This window comes from Glycine soja, chromosome 1, assembly GCF_004193775.1.
Source record: "Glycine soja cultivar W05 chromosome 1, ASM419377v2, whole genome shotgun sequence".
Lineage (NCBI taxonomy): Eukaryota > Viridiplantae > Streptophyta > Magnoliopsida > Fabales > Fabaceae > Glycine > Glycine soja.
Window position 1 is genome coordinate 12347779 of NC_041002.1, and position 9046 is coordinate 12356824.

The 9046-nt window shown below is 36.2% G+C and overlaps 1 long non-coding RNA gene across 1 annotated transcript; it reads left to right on the plus strand.

The window, feature by feature from the left end:
* Positions 1–275: 275 nt before the first annotated feature.
* Positions 276–2277, plus strand: LOC114403784. The gene is made up of 2 exons (XR_003664699.1): positions 276–340; positions 2042–2277. It is a non-coding gene; the product is annotated as an uncharacterized LOC114403784 (long non-coding RNA).
* Positions 2278–9046: the final 6769 nt, after the last annotated feature.

Sequence of the window (9046 nt, forward strand, 5' to 3'; positions counted from 1 at the left end):
GATAATGATACTTTTTTTTCACATGTCATATTTTAATTTGGATATAGAAAGGGAGACATCAAACAAGACACTTATTTCAATTCATTTATGAAAACAACATAAAACAATGTAGGAAAGGAGCTTATTGCATAATTTTATAAACTCTCTTTTATTAAATATGTTGGGCCCTTCCAAACCCTAGGCCCAGGCCACTATCCCCGCTAATTAGGCCCTAGCGAGCCACAAAAAGATTGCTATAAATACAAGAGTATGTGCCTAGGTCAATTCACTTGCTTCCACCTTCATCGTTGTCAAAGTGGCGCATAATATTTTTTCCACTGGGTTTCTTACTCAACATCAGGTGATTGCTTGCTTCCTCTCTCAGCTTTTTTCAAATTTCTTATCATGATTTATTTATCTTGATTAAATTTAAGTTTAGCTCTTCATTTTTGTCGTCAAAATATCAATCTCCCGGTTGGTTCTTTTAAAAGGAGTTTCTACATATTTGTTAAAAGCCCTAATTGTAATATTTTATTATAAAAGTTTTGCATGTTTTGGCTCCTTGTTTAAAATTATGATATTTTTTGTTCTTGTTTTGAGTTACTTACCACATAAGGAAAAAAGCATCTTTTTTTCTTCTATTAAATTGAATTTTTGGAATAATTCTTCAAAAATAATTGATTATTACAATCGTTGCAAACAATGGCTTAGGCCCCGTTCGAGGTGGTTGCCGATTTTCGATTTTATGTTTTAAAATGTAACTTCAAAATGGAAACGTGTTTAGGTAAAATGGGGTTGAGTTGATTTTTTACTTCATTTCAAGATTGTTTTAAACTCATTTCAAAAACAATAAAAACAGTTTTCTTGTTAATCGTTTGTGGTTTTACACTCTGACACTTCTCCCTTCATTAGATCCACTCACCAAAACCACCATTGTGCCACCACCAACCTCCCATTTAGCAGATATGTTCATGTAAACTACCACTACACCACCACCAGCCTCCTGTTCATCAGATTTGCTCGCCCAAACCACCACCGCAGCACCACTAGCCTCCTCTTCACCAGATCGACTCTCCAAAACCACCCCCGGGCCACCACCAACATCCCATTCGCCATATTTGTTTGTCCAAACCACCACTGAAACACCAATACCTCCCTTACATCAAATCTGCTTGCCTAAACCACCATCGCACCACCACCAACCTCCCTTTCACTAGATCTACTTGCCTAAACCACCATCGCACCACCATTATCCTCCCTTTCACCAAATCCTCTCACCTAAACCACCATAAACCTACCTTTCATCAGATACGCTCGCCCAAACCACCACTGCACCAGATCTACTTGTCAAAAAAAGGATTTTGAAGTTACTTATTATTATTAAGGCGAATGTCATTGGAAATTTAATGGAACATTATAATAATCGATTATTTACTAACACCTTAGACACATCTATCAATTTGGCTAATGGAATGTTGTGGAGAAGTCATGAATTACTTAAAAGATTTTTTCTTTATCTTTTAATATAAATTTCAAGATTTTAGTGGCACATATTTTGCTTTTATTATCGTAGTATGAATATGGCTTTAGCATCTTGCAAAAATTTCACTTTGAGATCCATATAGAAATGTTATTTACGGTTTTAAAGGTTTCAGTATTTTGTAATTAGAGTCCATAATTACTATATTTGCAACACATCAACATTTGCAATTTAAAACTTTTAATGTTTGTAAAGTAGACTTTATACCTTTTGAATTATATTTGAAAACTAATGTGAAGGATTGGATTCTAAGAAAATCAAAGCACATTGTTTCATCATTTGCATAGTAGATTGGTTTTGTAGGTTTTGGAGTACAAATATAATTCTACATTATAAAGTCTTTATGTAGAAGAGCAAACAAAATTCTACAAAAGACATTTTCAGGGAAGTAAAACTATTGAGTTATCAAATTTTTACACATTCATGTGTGTGAGTATGCAATATGGTAGAATCATATACCTTATGTACTTATATATTGTTAATAATATATTTAGTCTTTGTTTGAATTTTTATTTTACTTAGGTTTTGGTGCAAGAAGGATGGCCATGGTGAACAGATTGATGAAAATGAAGTGAAAAGTAATTAATGTGATTTATAGCATCCTATAACACTCGCTGATCCAGGGCCTTGTGAAGATCAATATACTAACAAATGAATGGAGGTATAAGTGGGTTTCAATCCCACAATTTGAGTTTACAAATTATTTTGAGAAGTGTAAGATTCTGGGATTCATTAAAGTTTTAAGTATTTTTATGGAAGTTCTTTTGCTGCATAGTGTCTCAATACATCAGTTTACTCTTTGCATCCTAAAAACTTCCCAACAAAAATTGGATTGCTCAATAAAAGGATTATGTTTTTACAAGAAAAGAAAAGTGACTAAATTTCATGAGTTTTTGAATCAACTAACATATATCAAACAACCTAATCTAATAGTGTTATATTTGATATGGATCTCTTTGTTTGTTCGTAAGCTCGCGAAATTTAATTACCTTTTCTTGGTAAGAACATGATAAAATTTTTGAGGATTCAATTTTGATTGAAAGTTTTTAGAAATAAATGTAAAGACTAAACTAATGTAATGGGCCATTATGTAGCAAGAGAACTGTAACAAAACTTAAAACCTCAAGGTATTCTAGATTTTTACACTTCTCAAAAAAATCATTTGTAAACTCAAATTTTGGGAAAGAAGCCCACTTATACCTCCATTACTTTGATAGTATATTGGCTCTAACCAAGTCTTGGAGGGGAGCAAGTGTTGTAGAATGATATCAATCATGTCACTTGGTAGGAAAATTCTCACATTGATAGTACATTGATCATCATTGCATATTTTTCTTTGCTGCAATGGATGGTAATCAATCCCCAACTTATGGATCTCAAGCACATTCTCACCTTGATAATACATTGGCCATCGCTGCATATTTTTGTTTGTTGCAGTCGATTGTAATTGATCCCCATTAACTAATGGATTTGAATCACATTTTCACCTAGGGTGCTTAATCTTAGTTTTTGCTTAATTTTCCTGGTATTTAATTATTAATTTGGATTTTAACTTTTTAATTTAGCATTTTTTGTTTTCTAAACTTTATATATATCTATATATATATACATTTATTTTAAGCAATTTATATTTGCATTCATTCTTATAATATATGGACAAAATTTCCTTTTCTTCTTTATTTTATTGATACTATAATTTTTGGGATTTGTAGATTTAATCATCAGATAATGAAGATCGAATGCTGGGAATGTGAAATGTCGTTGAAATGTCAACGTTTCTTGCCTATTGATTGGTAATATTGATACTAGAAATTATTTTTTTCGCTGTAGTTGATGATTTTTGGATTCATTTTTAAGAGTTTTTTTTTTCCTATTTTTCTGAATTGGTAGAGGAAACATTACTTGATGAAGCAAGTAAAATATAAGGTTTTGATGTATTTGACATAAAATCTAAAGCCAAAAATATTTAATTGATTTGACTGATTTTTTTCTTTTTTGGTTTGTAATTTATAGTTGGTGTGGAACTAAAGGATACAACTTTGTCTAAGTTAATCACTACTGGAAGAGAGGAAGTTGGTTGCAGTACCTTCCTATGCAGGGTTGTTATTGCACTTGTTGTTGTAGGCAAGGAGGAAAAGATTGTAGAAGAGAAGGAGTAACTAGATGATGTAAGTTTGAAAATTAAAACTTAATTGACATTTATTTATTATTTAGATTCATAACTCTAATAATGATTATATGTATCATTATCATCATAATCATCTTTGTTTCACATGATATGTATATGAAAGGTAGTCTTTTTTATAGAATTTTTATCAGGTGTTCCACATTATAAATCTTTAATTAAGTTGGTAATTGTGAGAATATAAATTTAGTAACATCTTTAACAGATAATTGTGAGGAAGATAATGTGGGAATACAAAACAATGCACCCAGATGTTAATAGCAACTTGTCTCAAATGAAACAAATGAGGTTGTTACCAAGTGAGTGGTGTTTGCTGTCTTATTACTTGATGGAGTTTCTTCATTTTCCTATGCAAATGCCTCTTTGCTAGCATTCTATGTATATGTATATGTATGTATATATATATATATATATATATATATGACTATGTTCATTACTTTTCTCTTAGTAGCTTATAATTTATTTGGCATAATATTACTTTTCTCTACACAATTTTTCACAATGAAAAATAAAATGCCTGTTGTAAATTAAGATACATGAATTTTCTTAATTAGTATAGTATATTACAAGGTTATAGTTTTGGAAATTTCAGGTTTGGTTTTACTCCTAGAATTCATCTTCTCAAGGATTCATTAACAAATTTACCTTTTCCAACGAGTAATGTTGCTCTTATCTTAAGGAAATTGTTTCTTTAGTTATATTGAATTGAAAATTAACTATTTTTCCACTATTTTGTTGACTTGTGTGTGAGTCATTCCATTCGATATCTTTACTTTTCTATCCTTTGAAGCCATTTTTAGGTTTCTTGATCTTCGTTTTTTTCATTTCTTTTTTCTTTTCGATTTGAGTCTTGTCTTATATTATGAGAATGTGATTAGCTGAGGCTTATTGGTTTTGGTGCTGCTTTTGCAAATTTTGTATCATGTTCATTGTGCTAGCTTGTTGATATGTGTCGCAACCTACCCTTCGGCAGAAGGGCGACGCGAGGGCTCACGGGTGCGTCTTCCAAGAAAGGAAAATGCGCGGAGTCGCCACCAACGCTTATTCGAGGAAAACGTCCGAAAAACCGAAAAGACGTGGTCTACGAACTTTAAGTGTGAAAGATTTGGGAGTTGTATTTACGCAAGGGGAAGGTATTAGAACCCTATGCGCCCGTCACAAGGGACGACAGCCTTTAATCAAGTGTGCAAATATGACTTCAATTTGTTTTATTTCCCTTTTACGTTTTTTATGTCTTTTTATGCCTTTTTTTTATATTTTTTATCTTTTTGTGGTTGACAAGGGTGTTTCCCTTGCTCTTACGTATTCCTCAATTGTGATAAGGAAATCAGACCAACATAGTTCTTTCAAAAGGGGCGAATCAAGTGATTCTTTTTACTTGGAAGGGGGTCATTTAAAGCGTTGGACCTTAAAATGATCCATTTTACTTGGTGAGAAAGCTAAGGCATTGGACCTCTAACCATCTCACGAGGTCGACAAAAGCGGGGCTTTTGCTCCTATGTATCCTCCATCGAAGAGGAAATCAGACCTACGTAGTTCTCGCAAAAGGCAGTAAAGTGATGTATGGATTTTTATGCTTTTGAATGGTCCATGTTAACCGACAAAAGCAAAGAGGACCGTTTAAGGCGTTGGACCTTAAAACGGTTTTTAGCCATTTTTGCGGACAAAGCTTGATTTATGAGTTGATTTTAGCCTTAGTTGCACTTTGGTTATTAGTCAATTGATCCAAGCAAACTTCCAAACAAAAACGTCCGATTGATTTTTTTATTATTATTTTATTCAAAGATATTTTTATTATTTTATTATTATTTTGCTTTTTTTTGGTTTAACCGAGGTTACAGCGTAAACATGGTCTTTTTCACGGAAACAATTTTTTTTCACCCAAAACAGCTGAAATGCATAGCCAGGGGAATCAAAGACCCTTAGAACAACCCCATTTTTCCATTTTATTGGAAAAAGGGGGAGGAGGTTGCCGCCCAGCTCGCCCTGGGTTGCTTCATCCAGAAGCAATCCAGCTTCGAAAAACAGTCTGGAAGGCCCAAATCAAAATTTAAAAATCGCTATTTGCACCCCCCCCCATTTTGATAAGTTCACCCCTTCTTTCGTAATTTATGGAAAATTTACGGAAGCCTATAGGACTTGATTTTCTTCTTTTTTCACTTCCTACTCACCTATATTAAGTTAAATATGCTTATTTAGGGTTATGAGAATTTTACGGAAGCATTACGAGTGTCCCAGATGCCCCGAAAGCCCATTTTTTTAAGAAAACGGGGATGGTGGTTGCCACCTAACTCGCCTGCCACCTAACTCGCCCAGGTGAGCTAGGTTGCTTCCACCTTAAGCAAGAAATTGCCTAGAAACCTCTAGAAGGACCCAGATTTGAAAATTACTATTTGCACCCCCATTATACTAAATACACACCCCTTTTTACTTACCTTTTATCGGAGATAGGAGGAAAGTAAAGATAAGACACTGATTTTGTCCGCCTTAGCCTTTTCCGTAATTAATCTATGATAAATTCCAAAGGTCATCCTTTGCCCATCATGGGAATTTAATTGATCTTAATCACAATAGTTCCATCCAAAACGATTTGAAATAATTGACTCCCGTCTTTGCTTCTTCTTTCTCTGCACAACACAAAACAAAACAAACAAAAAATAAAATAATATACACGCATACACATGTTTGGTGAAGGAACCAATTGGGAAAATAACAAAAACCGTATTTTCCCCTCACCGGAGGCTCCGTACTTGATAACGAAGGATGCATGAACAACGCTAGGCAATCAATTCATGGGGCTTCGAATAAGATTTGATGGTGGAGGATGCACGAACAGCACTAGGCAATCAATTCATGGGGCTCCGAATAAGATTTGATGGAGGAGGATGCACGAATAGCACTAGGCAATCAATTCGTGGGGCTCCAGACTCGATGGTGGAGGATGCATCAATGGCAATCAATTCATGGGGCTCCGAATAAGATTTGATGGTGGAGGATGCACGAACAGCACTAGGCAATCAATTCGTGTGGCTCCGGACTTGATGGTGGAGGATGCATGAATGACAATCAATTCATGGGGCTTCGAATAAGACTTGATGGCGGAGGATGCACAAACAGCGCTAGGCAATCAATTCATGGGGCTCCGGACTCGATGGTGGAGGATGCATGAATGGCAATCAATTCATGGAGCTCTGAATAAGACTTGATGGTGGAGGATGCGCGAACAGCGCTAGGCAATCAATTCGCGGGGATCCAGACTCGATGGTGGAGGATGCATGAATGACAATCAATTCATGGGGCTCCGAATAAGATTTGATGGCGGAGGATGCACGAACAGCGCTAGGCAATCAATTCGTGGGGCTCCGGACTCGATGGTGTAGGATGCATGAATGACAATCAATTCATGGGGCTTTGAATAAGATTTGATGGTGGAGGATGCACGAGCAGCGCTAGGCAATCAATTCATGGGGCTCCAGACTCGATGGTGGAGGATGCATGAATGACAATCAATTCATAGGGCTCCCAATAATATTTGATGGCGGATGATGCACGAACAGCACTAGGCGATCAATTCGTGGGGCTCCGGACTCGATGGTGGAGGATACATGAATGGCAATCAATTCATGGGGCTCCAAATAAGATTTGATTTTAGGACCGAATGGTCCACCGGGTTCTTTCACCTAAAAGGGGAACATGCTTTAGCAAGGAAAAATAAATCATTCACGAGAGCACCATATTTTTAGAGAAACAATATGCTTATGCAAAAATAGTTTTCCTTGTAACCGAAAATGAAGGGTAGGATGTCAATGTTTAGATTTTAAATGAACATTCAAGGGAAACGTCGGGTCAAACTGAAACTAGGATTAAAATCACTCATGGTGTATAAAAACTCACATAGGTAAGTGTTTTACCCTAATTCCAAAACATAGTTGTACCATGACTTTACTTTGCACATGATTTCCTATCGAACCAAAAGATTACACCCGCGATCACGGATCAATAGGATTTTCTCGAGGGTAGTGTTTTTGGAGAGGAAGCTGGGTGTTTCGGTCTTTTCCTATTTGTTTATGTGGGGCGGGACATCGCCAATCGGGAGCGACCTTGAATGGCAATCCCAAAGGAAGAACCACTTCAAAATGGGTTTTCCCTTCGCCGGCGGTCATTTACCTCGTCGAAAATTTATCTGGTCCGAAGACCTTCTGTTCTCTTTCTTGGTTTCCTTTATTGATCGGGAACTATTATGTTTTCCTCCGATCTTTTTCCTTTTTACTTTCTTCCGATCTTCGATCGGGAATCCTTCTTTTCCTTTTCTTTTCTTTCTTTTCATTTCCTCCTTTTCATTTCTTTCTCTCCTCTTTTTTGATCTTTGATTGGGAATTCGAGTTTTAGGATTCGTTATTCGCTCTCCCTTGAGGAGATTCTGCTGTCCTCTTCTTCGGGGGGAAGGATGAGGATTCTCTTCATGGGCCAAGGTTCAAGGTAGCTTAAGGTTGGGTCTTAACATGGTCTTTTCACCACATTGGCTGGTGTAAGTTGGGAGGCAAGCCATATGGCGGGAAGGCGTGCTCATTTTGAATTTGCACATCATGGGGGCATTCTTACTTCCCAAATCTTTGCCTACCATAGCTAAGGTTGGATGATTCATTTGGTTGAGGCCAGATGGGGGCATCAGGTTCACCTTAGCAACAGTGCTAGTAACGGCAATTGTAACCGCATTGGCTTCCATTATCTTCTTCATGCTCATCATGGCCTCCATCATTGTGGCCATTTTCTCTTACATGGCCTCCATGTCGGCCTTTATCTGCTCTTGCACCTCCTCTACTTCACCCATTACTCTAGCTCTAGCACGGGTTTGGTAAGGGCATCGTAAAGCGTGTTCTTTTCTTTTTGATAACAATGATTAAGTTCTTTTTTTTTTCAAGGAAAGAATGCAATGAGCAATGCAACCAATAAAAAGCATGGATGTATACGAATGATGCACAGTTGAAGTATTACAAATTTTTACACAGGACATGGGTTGATTCAATTTAGATTTTTAACATGGTCCATGACATCTTTGTCAAGGTGAAACTGGAAGTAACAAGGACATCAACAGTCCTAAATGTGTTTGGCATTAGATGAAGCAACGATGTAACTCGATCCATCTTTTGCCCCAATTTTTGCAAGATGGTTACTTCCATGCTTCAACTTGACTTGATGAACCTTTTCGTAAAAGCATGAGCTTGGTTCAACCCCATAATCCAAAGAATGACAATTTGATCGCCAATACTTCAACAACATTTCATAGAGATGAAAGACTCGGGAATACGTATGCTATGCATGGAAAGTGTAATTATGAGATT